The sequence below is a fragment of the Cricetulus griseus genome, assembly GCF_003668045.3.
Source record: "Cricetulus griseus strain 17A/GY chromosome 1 unlocalized genomic scaffold, alternate assembly CriGri-PICRH-1.0 chr1_1, whole genome shotgun sequence".
Lineage (NCBI taxonomy): Eukaryota > Metazoa > Chordata > Mammalia > Rodentia > Cricetidae > Cricetulus > Cricetulus griseus.
The window spans coordinates 133,009,987-133,031,851 of record NW_023276807.1 but is presented as its reverse complement, the minus strand read 5'-3'; the positions used below and the strand labels follow the sequence as shown (position 1 = coordinate 133,031,851).

Sequence of the window (21,865 nt, the reverse complement as noted above, 5' to 3'; positions counted from 1 at the left end):
TCAGATCTTGGAGTTACAGACAGAGTGATCTGCTATATGGGTGCTGGGAATTGAACTTGTGTCCCCTGGAAGAGCAGTCAGTGCTCTTAACCAATAAGCCATCTTCCCAAGCAGAGACTAACTTCTAACTATCATGGTATCACCACAGTGCTTCTCCTTTTCACTGAAATGCTATTTTATATAATTTCATTCACTTTTCACATAACTACTTTTAAACACACACACACACACACACACACACACACACACACACACACACACTCACACACCCCAATTTCCAGTTGCATCTGCAGTCTGGGAGCTCACGGCTGTTCTCCTGTCTAGAAAAACTGCCTTGGAAACCAAATTAAGATAATTTGGCTGCCTAGGATCAAAGCAAGGAAACTGGATAGCTCTATTTGATCAGGTTACAGGTAGCTAACGACTCACCCCATCCCTCTTCAGGAATATATCTCCCACATGGAACAGACATGCAAGTCATCAGCCGAATGTGCTTCTAATTGTCCACCCACCTCTGTTCTTTGAGAAGACATTATTTTCCTCTCACCCCAATTTAGTCATCCAGTGACACAAGTCCTAGGTCCTAGGACCATGCTTCCTTCAGCAAACAACTGCTCTCCAGTTTCCAAGGCTGTAGGTGCTTTCACAGTTTTGTTTAACACTTCATTTTCCTGTGGGGAAGCCAAGGTCTAGAGATGCTCACTGGCTTGCTTCCAGAAGCTAGTGGCCATTGAAGGGATCCAGGCCACCTACTCCAAACGATTATGCTCACTACATGAACATGCCTGTCCTGGTTTTTAACAGTATGGCTTTGGATGCAGGGACACGATAGTTGGCTTGCAGGCTAAAACTCTTTCTGCCTCACCTCCTGTTTCTTTTCTTCCCCACAGTACTCTGAGCAAGCTCTGGGAAGAGGTGCTTCCGAGAACACTTGGGACTAGCTGCCCTAGTGGCTGCTTTTGGTTACTTGTGCTCAACTCTGTCCATTCAGTGGGCCACTTAGAATTTAAAAGAAAAGAAAAGAAAAGAAAAGAAAAGAAAAATGATAAAGCTGATGGTCACCTCTTAATACTAAGTGCTAATTAAGTCAATGCTTAACTAATTAATCAATTAACACCCACCCCCCCCCCCCCCGTTGTGCCTTGAGGCCAAGATCTAATGAATACAAAGCAACCTTCTAAATTCTATATTGCTTCTGTCTCTTGACTAAGATCAAGTGTAAATTCCTTCCAACAATCGATATGGGAGGGATGGGGAAATGGCTCAGCGGGTAATCCATGTGCCTCAAGCACAAGGACCAGAGTTCAAATCCCCAGAACCCACACAAAGCCAGGCCATGTAATGTGCCTCTGTATCTCTATGCTCCTAAGAGGTGGAAGTAGGGGGACTCCCTGGAGCTCATGGGACAGCAGAGAGGAACAGAGACCCTGCCTCAAGGCAGAGGAGCAGCACCCAAGGATGTCCTCTCTGACTTCCAAAAGTGTGCCACGACATACATGCACCAGCACTCACCCATAAATGGATTCACACATACATACGCATGCACACACAATATACACACATACATCAAACACACACACATACAAACACATACACTGCCTCCTCCCCCGACCCCACACACTGTCTTCTCTCCACCACCCCCAACACACACCAGGCATGGGGAAGGAGGTATAACTGATAAATATTTTCCAAGACTTTCTCTTTTCCAACTAAGCTGCTATCTCTTTACCCAAGTCATAACCACAACAACAACAAAAGAAAAGAGACCTGGGACTCTGGCTTCCAGGACATTAAGTAGCAGAAGAAATTAATTGAATTTACTATGTAAAGTTCAATAAGGCTTGAAAAGCAGGCAGATGGCCTTAAGATTTTTTAATGTGGACTTCCTATACAGCTGAGACTAGAACTTCTGCACCCCCTGCCTCTGCCTCCCCAATTCTGCAATTAAAGGCATGTACCACCTTGCCTGACAGGCTAGCTGAGGAACTTTGAGCAGATTACTTAGTCTCTCCATGCCTCGTTTCTTCACCTATAAAATGGGGATGATTATAAATGCTTCATGGGAAACTCTAAGAACACTACTCGATTATAAAACTGTTAAATAAGTAAGCATTGCTGGGAAAAGCACACTATGTATCTATATCTGGATAGATAGATAGATAGATAGATAGATAGATAGATAGATAGATGACAGATAGATGATGGATAAATAGAAGCTATAGCTAAAGTTTATTTGATTATTTTTCTTTCTTCTTCCTCCAATAAGACATCTCTCTCTCTCTCTCTCTCTCTCTCTCTCTCTCTCTCTCTCTCTCTCTCTCTCTCTCTCTCTCCCTTCCTCCCTCTCTCCCTCTACCCTAACTGTCTCAACAGACCTGTTTAAAGAACAATTGCTTTATGTGACAAATAGCTTGTACTTTGGGTGGGAGAATTAGAATTTAATTTCTGCTATTTTCTTGTTGCCATTTTAAAAGACTATTATTTTTGTTTATGTAAATATAAATGTGTGTGTGAGGGAGAGAAAGAGAGAGAGAGAGAGAGACATAACACTCACTTAAAGGGGTTCTTGTGAGGAGTCAAGAGAAAACAGATGAACTGCCACACACACATAGTTGACATATGGCAAGCTGTCAACAAAAGTTAATATGATGTCCCCTGCTAAGCCACACAGGCTCCAGGAGCTAGTAAAAACTCCATTTAGTTGCCAACAAGAGCCAAGCTCACAAAGAGATGTGAGCAGGTGCAAAGGGCCAGGTAGTTTCTGGGTCAGGAGAATGGTGGATACATGATCCCGCTCATCTGATCTAGCCAGGTGAGTGATCTGGGGGACCGCAGTAGGCTCTGATGTCTGTGCTTTGTCAGAAGACACACACTGTTCACTCCGAAGTCCCCTAAGGGAATAGAGCTGTGTGAAGGGAGTGCCTCTGGCTTCCTTGCACGGCTGGGGTCTCTCCTCACTGTGGGCTGAGAAGGGCTTCTCCTTAGGAACATTCTAGCTGCCTCATTAGGTATTCTTGAATATCCAATCCTTTCTTACTTCACTGGCTCTGCCTCCTCCTTTCACAGCAGACTGTGTGGTCACAGTTACATGGTATTTCCCCATTGTTTGCCATCACTGTCTCTGATGACAATGCAAGAGTTGGGTGGATGACATGTCTAGATGAGACAGACCCTCCTATCTTGTTCACAAGACCAGGCTACTCAAAGTTGCTAATACTGAGGAAGGGAAATAAGAAAACACAAGACAGTATTAAGTAAACAACACTGAGCCCCTCCCAGGATATTTTGTGACTAGCTCGCAACCCTTGTCTCAACTGTGTATTTCCTAATGTAGTAGTTTGAATAAGATTGCCCCCCTCATAGGCTCATATATTTGAATACTTAGTCATCAGTGAGTAGCACAACTTAGAAGGACTAGGAGGTGTGTCCTTGTTGGGGTAAGTGTGGTCTTGTTGGAGGAAGTATGTCAATGGAGGTGGGCTTTGAGATTCAAGAGTTGAAGCCAGACCCTGGCATTTAAAATGGTTTAGGATTTTTCATGGCAAAGAGACACAACTGCTCTTGGCAACACCAATGACATCAGAAAGGAGGATGGGCATTGAAGAAACTCGATATGGAGTTGCTTTCAATATGGTGAGATTAGCCATTTGGGCAAGAAACTGCTCTTGCCTGGGCTGTTAGACTGTATGCTATATAAACTAGACATGCAGGACCCACAGGAAAATGACTGATGAACTTGAAAACACATGATGGGACAGTCCTTCAGGGTTCCTGCTTCATGGAAGAGTCTGCCAGACATTCTGCAGGACACAGAGAAAAATGACTGACAAACTGCCAATACAGGCAGACAGTTTAAAATTTCTGTTTCACTGAGGAGTCTGCCAGACACACTATGGCATATGGATTGAAGATGGATGCTTTGGATTACAGAGAAACTTTGGGTGTCTACCCAGGCAGTGAGATGTCTCTGTCAATTCTAGAGTTTATATAGAGAGCACTAAAGAGACCCTAAGTAGATAACAGGGAGACAGGACACATCAGGAATTCTCTAAGATAAGGCCATGTAGAAATACATAGATTAATAGTTATGGGTTAATAATTAAGAGAGAGCTAGCCAATAAAAAGCCCTAGCCACCGGCCAACAGTTTTATAATTAAAATGGTGCCAGCAATGTGTGGCACAAATTTCTGTGTAAAACCTGACAAAAAGCTTAAGAAGGGATTCTAAAAACAAAAGATCAAAGTCACGAATGGGTTTTTAGCAGCATTTTCTCAAGTGGGTTCTGTTTGTTAGAGACAAGCAGAGACTCACAGCTCCTTTAAGAAAGGCTTCCTGACTCAGCATTAGTGGCAAAAAACTGCACGGCTCTTTTAAGAGGCTCTGCTACCAACTGAATGATGTGTACAAGCAGCTGGCAGCAGCAGTGACCACATCTCCAAGCATGCCTCATGGCAGATTTAGCTTTTACTCATATAGACAAAAAAAGGTTTAAGAGTCGAGGTGGTGAGCACAGCTCCCAGTGCTGGTGGTAAATGTGACTCCACCATGTTGGAAAGCCAGCAGCTAAAATGTCTGCTTTGATTTTAGCCCTGCTGTTTAGCAGATAAACACTCATGGCCTTAAAAAGATATATACACTAAAGACAGATTCAGATGAAGAAAAACCCCTAAAGGGTTTGCAATGTGTTTTGAAATATATGTAGGCTTGGGAGAGAAAAGAAAAAGGATATAGTAGTTTAAAAAAAATAGCTGGGTGTGGTGGTGCACACCTTTAATCCCAGTACTTGGGAGGCAGAGGCAAGCAGATCTCTGTGATTTCAAGGCCAGCCTGGTCTACAGAGTGAATTTCAGGACAGGCACAGAGAAACCCTGTCTCAAAAAAGGAAAAAAAAAAGTAAAAGAAATGGAGTAATAAAAAAGCCATGTAAAGATGGAAAGTACACAGAGTGTCTGGATACTCTATGCTATTCTGTTGTATTTGAATTGTTTGATTGCTAAGGAAGGAGCAACAATTGCTAAAAGACATTTGATTATAAATGCTGCTAGATTAATCCAACTTACATATTTTGAAAATGTCTTGAATTCTAAATTTAAGTCTAAGTTATTTTGGAAAAGAGATTTTTGTTTTTGTTTCCACAGAAAATGAAAATCTGTGGATTCCTTCCAAACTAATATAGTTTGATCAAGCAAGACCCCCTGAAGCAGTGGCCCAGGTGATCCAACATCCAAAACAGCTGAAATGATGCAGCCTCAGAGTACTACAGCCAGGATTTGGACAGGTTGCTGGGTTTTCTAAGGATCCCCATGGTATTGACAGCACCCCAAACAGGGGGGAGCAGTTTAGGGAAAACTATGCCCAAATTCCCAAATATTGTTTATAAATATTTGTTTTCATTTAAACGGGGTTGGTTATAAATGGCTAATGGTCACAGTCAATCTCTTTCTAAAAGGGGGGGATATGATAGAAATGAATATTTTGCATTGGTATGGATTTTGGTTTATAGATACAAATTTAACGTCAATCTTGTTATGTGTATATTTCTCTTCTTGTTTAGGTATTTGCTTATACAGCTCATTTAAAAATGTAATGTATAATTAAATACAGATTAGATATAGTCACCTATAATAGTCAAAACTTACAGTTATGTTAGGTTTGCTAGATATACATTTAAAATGGTTTACTAGGGTTTTTCATGACAGTGAGACACAACTACTCCTGGCAATACCAATTACTTCAGAGAGAAAAAATGAGAACAAAATATGTAATTCTCAACCAACAAAACAAACTTGAGAATTTCAAATTCATGATGTTCTAACAAAGCTGAGGTTCTTCGCCTTGACAGCCACCAGGTGTCACTGTACACTCCCTGCAGAGCTCTGCACATGGCACAGACAATTGTCATCGGTGAAATCTGTTGTTTTAAATCTGCATAAGAAATGGCTTCAGTTTGACACATAATCATTTGGAATATCACGCCTATGGCAATCTATCCATTTGCCTAGGATTTCAGGCTAATAGTCAAATCCTTATGAGAATAAAATCTATCAGTTGTTTTAAGCTAAGAAATAGGTTGGAGTCTATTCATCCTAAGCAATGTATTTTCTAGAATATTCCTGCTTTCTCTTTCCTCATCCTCAGCCACATTAATGTCTACCCAAGCACAATTCTGTTAGACTGGAACAGAACATTCCAGGAGAGCCTCAGAGGACCAGCTGTTCCCCAGCTTTGGAGGACTGAATGTCAACCATTTGTTAGGGTGGGATTTAAATGTGGTGTGTGTGCGCATGTGTGTCTGTGTGTATGTATATCTGTGTCTGTGTGTGTCTGTGTGTCCACTCTAAGGTAGGTGTGGCTAAGTAAGTTCCTCTGAATTGAAATATTCCTTTCACAAGAAAGGGGGAGGCTCATAAGATTCCAGAAGTAAACAAAACATCACATATCAAGTAAAGTAGAAACTTAAAGATTCAGGAAGGCCCCTCTCCAGATTTGTAGAGCAGCAAACAACTGCTTGGGGAGAAGATGATGACCAGCCAAGCTGCAGAGGAATTTCTCAGATCTGTCAAGATCTGTCAAGCTGCCTGGGAACTGTGTAGTGTCTGATCTTGCAGTTTTTATGAGTCATTGACTTTGCTGGGGAGGACTTTTCAGTGAGGCAAGCTGCATTTTGGAGTCATCTCTGCTCCTTCAGGTAACCCTCACCCACGCTCTTATGAACAACCCAGTAAAAACTCATGGTTCACCAAAACATTGGTTCACCAAACTAGATGGTACTTTGATCTGCCATGGCTTCCGTTGGTGGGCTGAACAGACTTATATGTGTGTGTTGCATCACCCTGGGAAACTTTCTCACACAATAGTAGGTTCCAGGGATTGAACTCAGGTCTCTAGGCTTGTCTAGTAAATGCCTTTACCCATGGAGTCATCCTTTTATCAGCTCTAGGGTTGGGAAATTTTGAAAACACTATGTAAACCATTTGCCTGGTAAATGCATGCCTTGCCACGGCAAAGGGCTGAACACAAAGTACTGGAAAAGCTGTGCTGACCACTAACCCTCAGTTTACTAGTCTTGTTGTTATCATCTCCCCTCACATCTCACCCAGCCCCTAAAAGACACATTACCTCAGCTAAAGTTTCCTTGACCTGAAGTTTTTCTGTATTCCTTCTGCAAACAAGCCCTTCCCTGTCAACACCCTTGTAGTTGTTTGAGTGAGAATGGCCCCCATAGGCACATATGTTTGAACACTTTGTCCCCATTTAGTAGAACCATGAGGGAAGGATTAGGAGGTGTGGTTTTGTTGGAGGAGATGTGTCACTGGGGGTAGGAGGAGACTTTGACATTTCAAAAGACTCCCACCATCCCCAGTGATGGGTGATGTCCTTCTGTATGCTGTGACTGTGTTTCTCTTATTGGTTGATGAATAAAGCTGTTTTGGCCAATGTAGCCAGGCAGGAAGTATAGGAGGGGCTGGGAAGAGGAATGCAGAGGGGCATCTCAGAGAGAGGCCATGGAGCCGCTGAAAGAGTAGCATGCTTGAGCATTCCAGGTAAGCCACAGGCCATGGCAATATATAGTTTAATAGAAATGGGTTAATAATTAAGAGAGAGTTAGCCAATGAGAAGCCTGAGCCATTGGCCAAACAGTTTAAATTAATTAACATAAGCCTCTGTGTGTTTATTTAGGGCTAAATGGCTGTGGGACCAGGGAAGACAGAGAAACTCTGTCTACATCCCAGGGTCTCTCTTTTCCTTGTGCATGTGGATCAAGATGGGAGTTCTCAGCTACCGCTCTAGTGCCATGCCTGCTGCCATGCTCCCTGCCATAATGGTCATGAACTCACTACCCTTTGGAACTGTGAACCCTACTTGCCTAGGTCATGGCATCTCTTCACAGCAATAAAAAGTAGCTAAGACAACCCTTCCTGCAAGGGTTCTGGGAAATGGCAGTGACAATGTCTGCTACTCCAGTTTGCCCAAGCCAATGTCCTTTTTCCCTTAGGAATCTCTGTTCCAAATGAACCACAGAAGCAAAGACTGGTCCTGGTCACAGAGTATTTGCAATGGCTTCATAACCCTACAAAGAGAACATGCTAGAAACTGTCCTTGCGTGGCCATCTCTCTGGGTTTCCAGGTTTTCTCCTAACTTTTCAGGCAAATCTTCCTTGTCTATGCACCCCTCGATGCTGGGTTTCTCAGGACTGAGTGCCAGGTGCTCCTTTCTGTGTTCGTGCCATAGGAAGAAACTCTTAATAGTTCTGATGGGACATATAGTGAAAGGATGAGAGTAAGAGCTGGCTCCAAGGTGACAGATCGATGGCATGATAATGATGAATGGCATGTTTAAAACTAATTTTATACCATTATTTCTACAATTAAGATAAGCAATATCTTCTCTCAGCCTTTTACAGTTTCTCATTAATTTAAGGTCCAATGAGCATATGTTGCAATTTTTAACTAAATAGAATTTGAGGCCTCCACTTGATGCCCAATCATTTGAGGGGAAGTTATTTTTTTTTTTAAATCTTAAATTCCACTTTACTAGTTATATGTGTGTACAGTATAGGTGGGAAGATACTGCTTAGAAAAATTCAGTTGCTTAATAAATTCATGAGAAAGTCATGTTGATCTTGTAGCGGACACATCATTTCCTGCCCATTCAAAATTTAAGTTCCCTTTTCCTAGAATGCACTTCCCCCATCTCTGATGGCAACTTCCGTGCCATGCCATGTGCTTAGTGACTTCCATGACAGCAAGGGCTGTTTTCCACCATAATCTTTCTACCTGTTTGGCATTTCCAGGGTTTCAGCAGTTTCAGGAAATAGTCATGAAGAGCTGTAAGTAACCCGTCCACACCACACGACAGGGCCAACAAGGTATCTCTTTTTGTGAGCCCGTAAAGGCAGTAGCGCTAAGTTCCATGAGCAGTCCTCTATGATGCTGATGGCATTACTGCTCGGGCCCTCTCAGGAACTCTCAGAATGAAGAAGAGTTGGGATAGGTATTTCCACACTGTTTCCTTGAAGGACCAAGCTTAAGAGGGACACAAGGGGGAAATACACACCTATAAATGAGGCCTCAATATAAATAATGCTGCTTGCCCATTGCAAAATCTGTAGGCTGCTAAGAAAACAAAAAGCTTCTGGAAGTGAACCTAGTAACAGTGGTTAAGAGACACTGGGAGGAATCTGGATGTACACTACCTGAGTTCAAATCTTAGAAATGTCACAATTTACCAGGATCAGTTTACTTGTCCCTAAAGGACTCTTAACAAAAGACACACTGTGAGGTAGTTGGGAGGACTGAATTCGGGGATATATATAAAGATCTTAAACAGGGACAGTGTCTCAAGACAGTAATGAACATTCATTCGCTGCGCATGAGATAACCTATTATAGACACCCAGCTTGCACTTGAACCCAAGACATCAGGCTTGCATCTTTCCTACCAGCCAGACCACCCATCACTCTGCTGCTGTTGGCTGGAACTTGCTAACATGTCCACCCTGCGGGCATAATGTGGCCTCTCCAGAGCCCTCTTTCCCGTTTCCATGGCTACACTTCCTCTTCTCTGTGTTACTGAAAGCCCTTACTGCAGAGGCAGGTTTATTTATAGCTGAAAAATTAGTGTTATTTGGCTTGAGCTTTTCTGCAGCCATCAGCCCATTTTTACTCCAAGAGCATCCACACTCACAGGGAGCACTGCTCTGTTCCCCTAGGGTCCTGGAATCATTAGTTAGTGACTCAAAAGAATGTTTATTGAATGTCAGTGAAGAGTGCAGCTTGACCCAGCAGGCTTTCTCTATCAGAAACCAGTGTCTTCCCTGAACTCTGATTCCCACAGACCAACCACTGACGACACAACTCTACTTGGATGCCCCATTTTAGATATGGCTAAAATTTAATTCACTGTACTCTATCTTCTCCTGCCCGGCGTTCCTGATTTTCATGAATGGGTTCACCATTATCCAGTCTCCAGCCCAGAACCCGAGAGATGTCTCGTTCTCACCCCTATCTTACCACCACATTCCCATCAACCTGTCACCAGACTTTGTTGGTCCCGTCTGCCAAAGTCCTCTCTTCATTGATGATGAGGATAATATGCCCCTGGCTTGGGGACATCTCTGTGAAACTGACAGCTTTTTAATATCTTCCTCTAATCCCTCCATCACCCCCTCAGATCTTTTTGTTGTTGTTGCTGCTGCTGCTGCTGTTTTCTATCTTGAATCTATTTTTATTTAGATCGCAGCACTAACAGCATGATTGGCATTCACAAGTCTGAACCACGAAGCACATAATATTTAAAATATGTTGTTGTTCACAATTTGAACTAATAGCATTATTAGTGTTTGGGACTAGGCTCAAAGACAACATTTGGATTCCCCAGCTTTGGGATATTTATTGATATCAACATGGTTGTCAGAGGAGAGAAGAGGCAGAGGAGAGAAGTTCAAAAGCAGTGTCTTTTTCTTCTGCCAGTTCCTTCACAGCAAGGTCCATTTTCTCACATGAGATATCATGAAAAGGGAGGCTTTCAACAGCCCCTGGTACTTATTCTTGATCACAACAGGGAATGAGTAGAGTAGGAGGTCATCAGGGACACACCATAGGAGTTGCCATCAGCGATAACACCTGTTGAAAGCACTCTCCCTCTGGGATTCCAAATCACATGCCTCTGATGTGGCCAGAGATGGCTTTCACTGCAGACGTTGCACGGACAGTTTCTGAGTCTTGATGACAGCAGCAGCATGCTGTTTCACAGCAGTGATGAACTCTCTCTTGAGCCAGCTGTCATCTTTTAGAACTTTATACACTCCCCCACCCCCCAGCTTCCTTTCCTTGCAGTTTCACCGTAGCGTGATTGACATCTACATACTGAGTTGATAAATGGTTCCCCCAGATAATAACATCCTTTACATCATCACTAGTTACACCCGTTTAAGAGCAATTCTAGATTTCGCTCAGTTGTGGTCCAAGCAAGTCAGGCAACTGAAGCTGTCCTTGAGATCGATGGGGCCGACTTGGAGGCCATTGGACAGTTGGTGTTGGCTGGGTTTCCTGCTACAATGACCTTAGCTGATTTCTTGGCATATTTCTCCAAGGCCACACCCCTGAACTTTGAAGGTTTTCACATTTGCTTTCAGTAGGCCTTTCTTCTTCATGTTGTCCCTTCTTGGCATGGAGCCCACAAGGACAGTCACATGCAGGTCTTTGAAAGCAACTTCTCTGTCTGTTGCAATGACATCTTTCAGGAGGGGAAGGGAAGTCTTGAAGTTCCATCAGGACAGCATCCAGAACACTCATCCTGGGGGTTGATATCCAGCAGCACAGAAATGATAGGCTGGTTCATTTCCAATACTGTAGAACAGTGAGTACACCATTTGACTACCTACCTTCTCTAGTCACAAAGACACTGATTGGTTCAGACATTATTGGGAACTGCAAGGCAAATTTCTGCATTTGCAAAGGCCATCTCCTGTTGTTATTGCTAGCGCATTTATTAATTACCCTTACCATTGCTGTGATAGTCCCTTGTGCAGGCTGTCACAAACACTCTGAGTTCAAATGTAAAACTACCCTGTTTTGTTCAGAAAAAAATACCTTTTGATTTGACATCTGTATTATACCTCATTTTCCATCTGGAATCTTTCTCTGTTCCTACACTCTCATAGGGTCATAGGGTAAGGTTCTCTATTTGAAAACACAACATATAAAGTCCTGTTTTTACCTTTGTCTCCCTTCCAGGGATTCACTTCCTGCTATCCAACATAGATTTTCTAACAAGAGGGACCTGTTGTCCTCTTTCATGCCTCTGTGTTGTATATATTGTCCCTTAACTAAGAATACTAACCCTTTCCTTGCCTAGGAACTGAGCCACTTCTCTTTCGGAACTCATATTAAAAATCAAATACTGGAGGACACCACTGCTCCCCCCCCCCGGCAGAATTCTCCCCTCCATTCACTATGTTCTTGAAGTTTCTGGTACAACTATCTAGTATTTCTGCCCTCTCCTTTAGTTCTGTTGTTGCCTGGCATCTCTCCTCTGACCCAGACTGAACCACTTCAAATGCTGTTTGTTCATAGCTCCATGACTGGAATACAAGAGCTACCCAATAAACACTCAGGAAATATAGGACAGTTAATGGTTAGAGCCAGGCCTGTCAGGGTCTTCCTAAGTGCCAGCAGAGCCTCTCCCACAATACATCTCTCCAAGCAGTATTGGTTGGCCTCCCCTTGTGTCCACCATGGGGGACACAGTAGTTACTCTTTGGGACTCAAACTTCATTGTATCTGTGGGGAACATGGTTCCCTAAAAGGCAACCTTGAGAGGCCAGGCCCACAACAAGTAAAGATCCTGGTAGAGACACCAACTGCTTGTTCCCTACAGTGTCACAGCTTGTCAGAGCAGATCCCTGTTTGGCCCTGGAGCTGACTGCCTCCAGCAAGAATGGAAGAGGCTAAATGAATTTGGGCTCCACCCTCGATCCAAACCCAACAAAACAGCCATGTCAGTATGTATACCAGACTGTAAGCTCTGGACAGAAGACCCCAGATTTATCTTCCCTTAAGCTGCAGCACCACAGGGAATCAAGGATTGTGGTGATCCTTTTTTAATAGGAATAAATGTTTGGCATAGGAAGGGCGGCTAGAGCTGTTTACAAGTGTGAACAGACACTAGGAAGAAAGCTCTGAGGCTAAACCAGACTTAGCGGCAGAGACCTGTAACCACAGCATTTAAGAGGCTGAGGCAGGGAATTGTGAGTCCTAGACCAGCCTAGGCTACATGGTAAGAGGCTATTTAAAAAAACAAAACTCTGTTACTCAATTTATACCGAACACATTTATTGAAAGCAGAGCACAGAGCTCATAAAAGAGTCCTTGCCTTGCCAAGGTGCTTATGACTGACTGGAGAAAAAGACACACTTCCAAGTCGAGTAGCAGTAGATGAGTTAAGTGAGTAAAGCCAGGAGAATATGCCGTGTGTGTGTGTGTGTGTGTGTGTGTGTGTGTGTGTGTGTGTGCCTGTAAGTGTGATGTTATGTGTGTATGTATATATGTGCATGTAGGTGTGTGTGGTGTGTGTGTGTGTGTGTGTGTGTGTGTGTGTGTGTGTGTGTGCGTGCGTGTGTATGTGTGCCTGTAAGTGTGATGTTATGTGTGTATGTATATATGTGCATGTAGGGTGTGTGTGTGTGTGTGTGTGTGTGTGTGTGTGTGTGTGTGACTCATCTTCCACATGAGAGGTTAGGAAGGGGGAGTACATGGACCCAGGCTGGGCTGTCAAGGGACAGAGATCATGAGTTCTCCAGTTCTGGAGATCCAAGGGTGTGTGTCAATGTCTATGGGTTTCTAGAGACAGCTCATGGAAGGAGAGAGCAATCACACTACCAGACAGGAAGTCAGAAAGAGACTTAGGAATCAGACCTAGGTTTTTACCACAAACCACTGAAGGGTCCCATAAGAGTGACCTTAATTTTCTCTGAGTGAAGCACCCAAAGAACTCTATGGCTCACCCCTACCTGCCCACTCTAAAATGTTCTATGCCATCTTTTCCTGCTCCACTATGGGCCAAGATCCCAACAAAAACCTTTGGGGAATATTCAAATGTAGCAGGCCCCATATATCACTCAAGACCATGGGACCTGGGGATATTGCTCAGTGGTAGAATATTTGCCCTGAATAAGGAAGGTCATGGGCTTGACCCCCATCACACACACACACACACACACACACACACATACACACACACACACAGACACACACACACACACACACACACACACACACACACACACACACACCCACACACACACACTGAGAGAGACAAAGACAGAGACAGAGAGAACAGGGCATGGGTACAAACATACGTAAGGTCCACTTCTAATAAGCCCTGTAGTACAAAGATTGAAAAGGCCTGTCTGAAGAATCACCACTTAAGGAAGGGCAGTAAATACAAGTCCTTCTGCTAAATCTATTTTGTTTTGCTGTAACAAAATACTTAGGGCTGGATAAGTTACAAAGAAAGGAAGTTTATGTGTCTCACAGTTATAGATTCTTGAGCAACCTCCCTCATATTGCATCATAACAGATGGCATCACACAGTGAGAGAAAAAGAAAGAATTTGAATTACAGATGGCTACGGAAGTAAGAAAGTAAACCTAGGTCATCTTTAGCTACAGGGAGAGGTCCAGGCCAACCTGGACTACATGAGATTCTGTCACAAAACAATAGCCACAAGAGGGCCTAGCTCTGGCACTATTTTTTCAGGAAATTGCCTTTTCTTGTTAAAAATATAGTCAAGGTCAACCAAATACACCTCCTGGGCTGAGCAATGCCTTCTGCAGGCACCTGGGGAAGAACATGCCTCCCTGGAGGTTGAAAGGCTCTTGGCTCAGCCCCTCCAGAGCCTGCCACCAGGGCCAAGGCTTTCTTTGCCCTGATTCCAGTTTTCAGTGTTCCCTCCTGATTAAAAGCCCTTTGGCTGCCTGGGATTGTCTGTAATGACAGTAAATGACTCCCGAGACTGTGAGGCAATCTTTTCACATCTTCAGATGCGATCTATCTTGCACAGCCCCAGACTGTCTGAGTTCACAGCAAAATCATTGTGGTGTATGTGGGGGCGTTGGCTTTGGCTCCCTTCTCTGCCCTCAGTTTCCCACACCTTCTGAAATGACTTAGATTATACTCACCTGTGGCAATTCTCCCTAACTCAGCCATTCATTAGTAAAAATAAAATAATAATAATAATAATAATAAATAAAAATCTCTCGCTCCTGTCTGCCTCTAGGGTCACAGTAAACTTAAGTCCCCGTGCCCAAAACTGGGTGGCAAAACCTGTTTCTCCTTAGCAGGAGTCTGCTTGCACAAGCATTTATCTCTTACAGTGTCTCGCAGACACGCACACACACTGTAGCAACAATGGAAATGACCATGATTTCCCAAGCCCGTTGCCTAGAAACCACTCCTTGTTTCTGAAACTAATTTAAACATGAGAATTCAGCTCGTGACTCAGGCCAGCCATGCATGGCATGGTTTCCTCAGTGTTTTACTTTTATTTTTTTCTTCCACAACACAAAATTATGTTTGCCTATTCCAGAAAAAAAAATGAGAAGAATATGAAAACAGAAGAAAGATCTAGAAGGCACAAAAATGTCTCCTCTAATCTCATTATCAGAGACAAACACTGTTGTCTCTTGGGGATATTTTCTCTTTATTTTTGATTTTCTTATTTTTTTTTGCGTTTTGCCTGCATGTATGTTTATGAACCATATGTGCTCCAGGTGCCCTCAGAGGCCCAAAGAGGATGTTGGGTCCCCTGTGAGTGAGTTAGAGACAGGTGTGAGCCATCATGTGGGTGCCGGAACCAAACCCTATACACTTCAAGAACAGCAAGTGTTCTGAACTGCTGAGCCATCACAGCCCTTTGGGGATGTTTTCTTTTAAATAGATCTTTATTTATTTGTTTATCATTGCATGCAATATGGAGGAGGTAGGGAGAGATGGAATTTGCCTCAGCTGGCAAATGGAGGTGGGACAGCACATCGGTAAAATTCTCTTCTCCTTCCACCTTTACCCAGTTCCTCTGAGCCATCTCGCCAGCCTGGAAATACTGTCTCCCTCTGAACTTTAAACACCACTAAGAATAATTCAGGCATCTACATTGAGGTTAATGTTGAATTTACCCATTTGACAAAAATTATCCAACTGCTTTCTAAAATCCACACCACACAACAAGCCTTTTTTCTTTAACTGCTTTAACTAATCTCTGAATGCTAGACGCTTTGGTTATCTACAATCTATTACCATTTAAAATGCTGTCATGATCATTTTAATACAAATTTGGTTTTGTTGTTTTTTGAGATGGTTTTGCTATGTAGCCTAGGCTGGTCTTGAACTTACCATCTTCCTGCTCCAGCCTCCCTAGTACTGGGAGTACAGGTTTGTGCTACCATGCTTGAGTATCAAAAACACAAGAAGACTTTCAGAGATCCTGAACATTTTATAGCCATTTAAAAGTATTAAACCAATATGTGCATGTGGCTGTTTGTATTGGATGGGAGGAGGGCTGGAGATAAAAACCACGCCTAAAACCACCGAGCTATGTATCTGGCCTTGGATGCCCTTCTCAACATGCTGTTTATGTATAAGGGTATGATTTCTCTTGCGTTTACTTATTTATTGAATATGCGTTGGGAGAATGCATGTCATGTCATGATTCAGTTGTGGAGGTCAGAGGTCAGCTTGTGAGAGTCAGTTCTTTCCTTCAAACTCAGATCATCAGGCTTGGCAACAAGCACCTTTACCTGCTAAGCCATTTCCCTAGCCTGAATACATGAGTACAAGGATTTACGTGTTATAACACGTGTGTGAAGATCAGAGAAGAACCTCAGGTGCCTCGTTAATGTAGTTTGAGACAGGGACTCATTCTGCTTACATCAAGCTAGCTGACCTCAAGTTTCCAGCCATTCTCCAGTCTCTAGCTCCCATCTCACAGCAGAAGCCCTGGGGTTACAGATGCATGCTGGGACACTACTCCCTGCTCTATGTGATTTCTGGAGACGTAAACTCGGGTCCTCCCATTTGCACAGTAAGCACTTTACCCACTGAGCCATCCCCCTAGCCTCATGTGTAAGATTTTAAAAAGGTGTTTCAATAGTACATTAAAAAGCAAGTCCCCCTCTTCCCCTGGCTAGCACAGTTCTCTTGAGGTGACCCCTGCCACCACAGGTTTCCTGTGACAATATACCTGGCTCCATCTTGTGTTTATTTCACTTGCTCTATCTCAGGCATCTTTCCAAAGAGAAGTTCTAGAACATTCCATTGGATGATTTCCATCCCTTACTTGTTCTAGCCGAGCCTCTAGAAGCACAGAGATCCACTTTTAGCCAGTGGTTACACCTGTGGAGTTGGTTTTACATGGCTCCTTCTTTGCTGGGGGGGGGGGGCGGCAGAGTGTGGCAAAGATAACAAATAGCCTTACCTGGCTGGAGTTAGTATTATGGTCTGACCCAGAGGTCACCAACATTTTTCTGACCTAGCTGAACTTTTTTTTTTTAAAGCAGAGTTGAGAGTTTGAGTTCATTTAGGAAATACTTTTTTTAAGCAGAGATTCAAGCACATGAGTTATCTGCTAAAGATGCTCAGGGAGATACATACACATACACACACACACACACACACACACACACACACACACACACACACATATATACACACACATACACACACATACAGGCATACACACACATACACATACAGACACACACACACACACACACACAGGCATACACACACACACACATACACACACATACAGGCATACACACACATACACATACAGACACACACACACACACACAGGCATACACACACACACACACACATATATACACACACACATACACACACATACACATACAGACACACACACACACACACACACATACACACACATACAGGCATACACACACACACACATATACACACACACACACACACACACATATATACACACACATACGCACACATACAGGCATACACACACATACACATGCAGACATACACACACACACACAAATACACACAGAGTCTTATTATTTATTATTTCTATAATACATTATGTAAAACACAACAGTAATAATAGCTATAGTAATTTTGGCTTTTTAAAGAAAAACAACTTGATTGCTTATGCTCTATAATAGGCCATCTCTATCTAAACTTCATTCCCACCTCTGCCCAAACTCAGGGAACAGCAAAGAAAAGTGGCTAGAAAGAATGTAAGAACTGGAGGAGGGGAAGGGGTGCTGAGAGATGCTGTCCTCTAGACAGGACATGACATTGAACACATGAACATCAGCTGTAACACCCACATAAGACACACACAAGATTGAGTCAGTTAAAAATGAGTGAGGAGCTACTGAGTTCCCCAAACTTAGCTAAGGACCTATTAGCAGCTGATGGCTCTACAACAGGGAGAGTCACTTCTCTTTGGGGTGAGGGCGGTCACTGGTAGGTTTCCATGCCCATATGGGCAACACTAATTGCACTTAATGGGTTAAAATTTTAATTTTTTAAATAAAAATAAGACTGATAGTATAAATGTTCTGGAGTTTGAACCTAAGTTAAGTGTATTTTGGCCATTGAGCCTGTGGGTTGTAACATTGGAAGATACCCCTCCCAAAGATGTAAGTTCACGTAGAAGAATGTTCTAAACCACATTCAGAGTCCCATCCATAAAAACGGCAATCTTACGGTGCTTGCATTGAGTATATCATTGATTTGTGGTTGCTCTGTAGGAATCTTTTAAAGCTAATTATATATGTTATGAGCTTTAGCTTAATTAAAATAGACAATGCATTCCATGAGTCCAATTCATCAAGCCTATGTGCAAATCCTGACTCTCAGTCATCCACCTGTCCCTCCCACCTCTTCTGTCTGGGCTAGAACCAACTCCAGCCACCCAGGCATAGACTGGAAACAGCAAGTGTCTCCTCACCCTTTCTTGGGTTCCACATGGATTCATGAACAAGCCCCATTGGCTTACCTGCAAGACATCCACAGAACCTCACGATCTCCTGTCTGATTTCTTGTCCCCTGGTCTAGGCCATTATTGTCCTTGGTCTACTCTGTTTTTGTGACAGCCCGTGTTTCCTGACCTTTACCTTCCACAGTCTCCACATCCCAGCAGCATGGGGGCGCTCTCGGGTAGTTGTATTCCTTAAGCACTATTGTTTGGAGAAAATTCAAATATACAGAACAACAGCAAGAATAAGAGTAGTAACAGAACACTTGCCACATCACATATCCATCTATGCAGTTGTCCTCTGGTATCTGTAGAAGACTGATGTGTACCAAAATCTGAGGATGTATTACATCTCTGATATTACATGGTAGAGAGACTCTAATGTGCAGAAATCCTCCCACATAATGCGTCATCTGTAGATTGCTTATAATACCTACTATAATGTAAATGCTATGCAAATAGTCATCATTCTGGGTTGTTTAAGAAGTCATGACAGGAAAAAGGTCTTGCATATGTTCAATATAAAACAGGGAAAGATTAGTGTTCTCCAAAAATACCAGTTTCAGAAAAGACAGGTTTTTTTTTTCCTCAGTATTTTGATTTGTGGTTTGTTGAATGCACAGAAATGGAATTCAGATTTAAAGGAACAATGGTAATTCATATTCCCCTCATATATTGTCTACCAGCCTCTCTATCTATAGATCCATCCATCCATCTGTCTATTCATCTGTCTGTCTGCCCACTCACCATCTATCTCTCTGACTGGTATATGTCCTACCCTTTACTCAGAACTTCCTCAGTGCGTATTTTCTAAGACTAGCCCTGCTTTCTTGCATCACCCTAGTATAGTCACCAGCCACAATAGATAGAGTAGCTACCCAACACTTTTTTTTTTCTGGGTTTCCAATTGTCCTATTGATGTCTTGTATGCCATTTGATCCCTTTTAGTATAGAAGCAAGTCTAGTTCAGTATCTAGTTGCCATGACTTTTGTGTCCTTTGGCTTGAAACTTTCTATACCATCTTTATTTATTTTTTTGATATTAGTATTTTTGGAAAATACTAATGTCCTCTCTCCTGTGTGTGTGTGTGTGTGTGTGTGTGTGTGTGTGTGTGTGTGTGTTCATGCATGCAAGTGCATGTGCATGTATGTGTGCATGTGTGTGAAGGCCAGAGCTCAGCTTTGGTGTGTTTTCTTTTGTTTTGTTTTGAGACAGGGTTTCTGTAGTGGTTTAAATAAGAATGTCCCCCATAGACTCATATATTTGAATGCTTGGTCATCAGGGAATGGCACTACTTGAGAAAGACTAGGAGGTGTGGTCTTATTGGAGTAGGTGTGACATTGTTGGAGGAAGTGTGCAACTGGTTGTGGGCTCAAGTCAGGCTCAATGTCTCACTCTTCTTCCTGCTGCTGTAGAGCTCTCAGCTATCTCTCCAGCACTGTGTCTGCCAGTGACCTACCATGCTTCCCACTGTGATGATAATGGACTAAACTTTTGATACTGTAAGCAAGCCCCAATTAAATGCTTTTTAAAATAAGAGTTGCCTTGTCCAGGGTGTCTCTTCACAACCATAGAATAATGACTAACAGTTTCTTGCTAAGTCAGCAAGTAGGCTGGCTGGTCTGTCTCTACCTCACCAGCACTGGGATTACAAGACCACACCATCATTCCTGCATGGCATCTGGAGATCCAACTCAAGTCCTCATGATTGTGCATCAAGAACTTTACCAAGTGAGCTATCTCTCCAACCTCTCTCCTCTGTTTTTGAGTAGAATATTCTCATTTAAGTCTTTTTCTTTTTAAAAAAATATTTCCTTGTCATTAGATTTAGCTTAAATACTCCAAGCCAGGGTATCACACAAATAATACTATATCCTTTAGGACCCAACACAACTGGAGGCACACTGGGTCCTACTCTTTAGTGGCAACATAGTTTGATCACTTGGCTAAGATGTCCTTTGACTCCACCATAGTACAGTTATTTCTTCCTTGCAAGCAAAAGTGTAAGTAAGTAATTAGTCAACTATTACAATCGAACTTGTAGTCACATTTGATATGTTTTGAAGGTCAAACAGAGATACATTTTTGTATATATATCATCTTCAAATACTTCAGAAATCTACAGAATATGGCATTTAAGATGTTTTAATAACATTGATTCTTTTTTATGACAATACATGTCTGCTCCTGGCAGCACTAATCTACTTCAGAGAAGATGATGGGCATAGAAGAACCTCCATGTGGAGTTTACATTCTTTGTGGCAAAGGTAAACCACTGGGCAAAAAAGGACCCTTGCCTCAACTGCTGACAGTATGCTGTCCAAATTGGACAAGCAGGACCCAAAAGAGAGTGACTGCCAAACCTTGCCAAGATAAGGTGGAACAGTCATTCAAAAAGCCTGCTCCACAGAAAAGTCTGTCAGGTATCCTAGGCCTGTAGGCCAAAGATGGATAATGTCCCAACGCTGCAGAAGAACCCTGGGTGACTGTCCAGGCAGTCAGCTATTTCTGTCATTTTTCACACTTTTTGGAAGTCAGTTGCTCGAACTTCCTGCTTATTCAGTTAATATTATTTCCTTCTCGGGACTCTGAGGGAGATGAAGACTAGATAGTCGTAGTTTTCTTTGTTTACCAGATTCAGAAAAGAAACTCACTAAAGAGTTGAAAAATGTAAAAGTTTGAGAGAGATTAAAAGATAATTAATAGCCGGGTGGTGGTGGCGCATACCTTTAATCCCAGCACTCGGGAGGCAGAGGCAGGAGGATCTCTGTGAGTTTGAGACCAGCCTAGACTACAAGAGCTAGTTCCAGGACAGCCTCCAAAGCCACAGAGAAACCCTGTCTCAAAAAACCAAAAATAAAGATAATTTGATAATGCAAATTAGAATAGAAAGTAAATTAGATACAAGACTTTGGACTCATCAAAATAGACTAGATAACGGAGTATTTTTTCTGAATTTGTCAAATGCAAATGGACTAGACATTGTTGATCTACTTATTGCCTATATACAGTGTATATACTTACTGTACTTGTTGTATATAGTTTTTCTTATATTACTTGTAGTCTTCCTTTTTGTATTAGGCAAAAAGGGGAAATGTGGTGATATATTATTTATGATTTAATAAAGCCACTGGAGATCAAAATGCAAAGCTAACCACAGCCATAGAGCCAGGCAGTGGTGATACACACCTTTAATTCCAGCAGCCGTACTAGTTAGCCATAGAAGCTAGGTAGTGGTGGTTAAACCCAGGACTCAGGAGACAGAGACAAATGGATCTCTGTGAGTCCACGGCTACCCTGGGCTACATGAGAGTAAATCAGTCTAAAGAGTAACAGAGCTCACACCTT

At 42.6% G+C, this 21,865-nt stretch overlaps 1 pseudogene; it reads right to left on the bottom strand.

Moving 5' to 3' along the window:
* Nucleotides 1-10,354: 10,354 nt before the first annotated feature.
* Nucleotides 10,355-11,423, bottom strand: LOC100756956 (annotated as a pseudogene).
* Nucleotides 11,424-21,865: the final 10,442 nt, after the last annotated feature.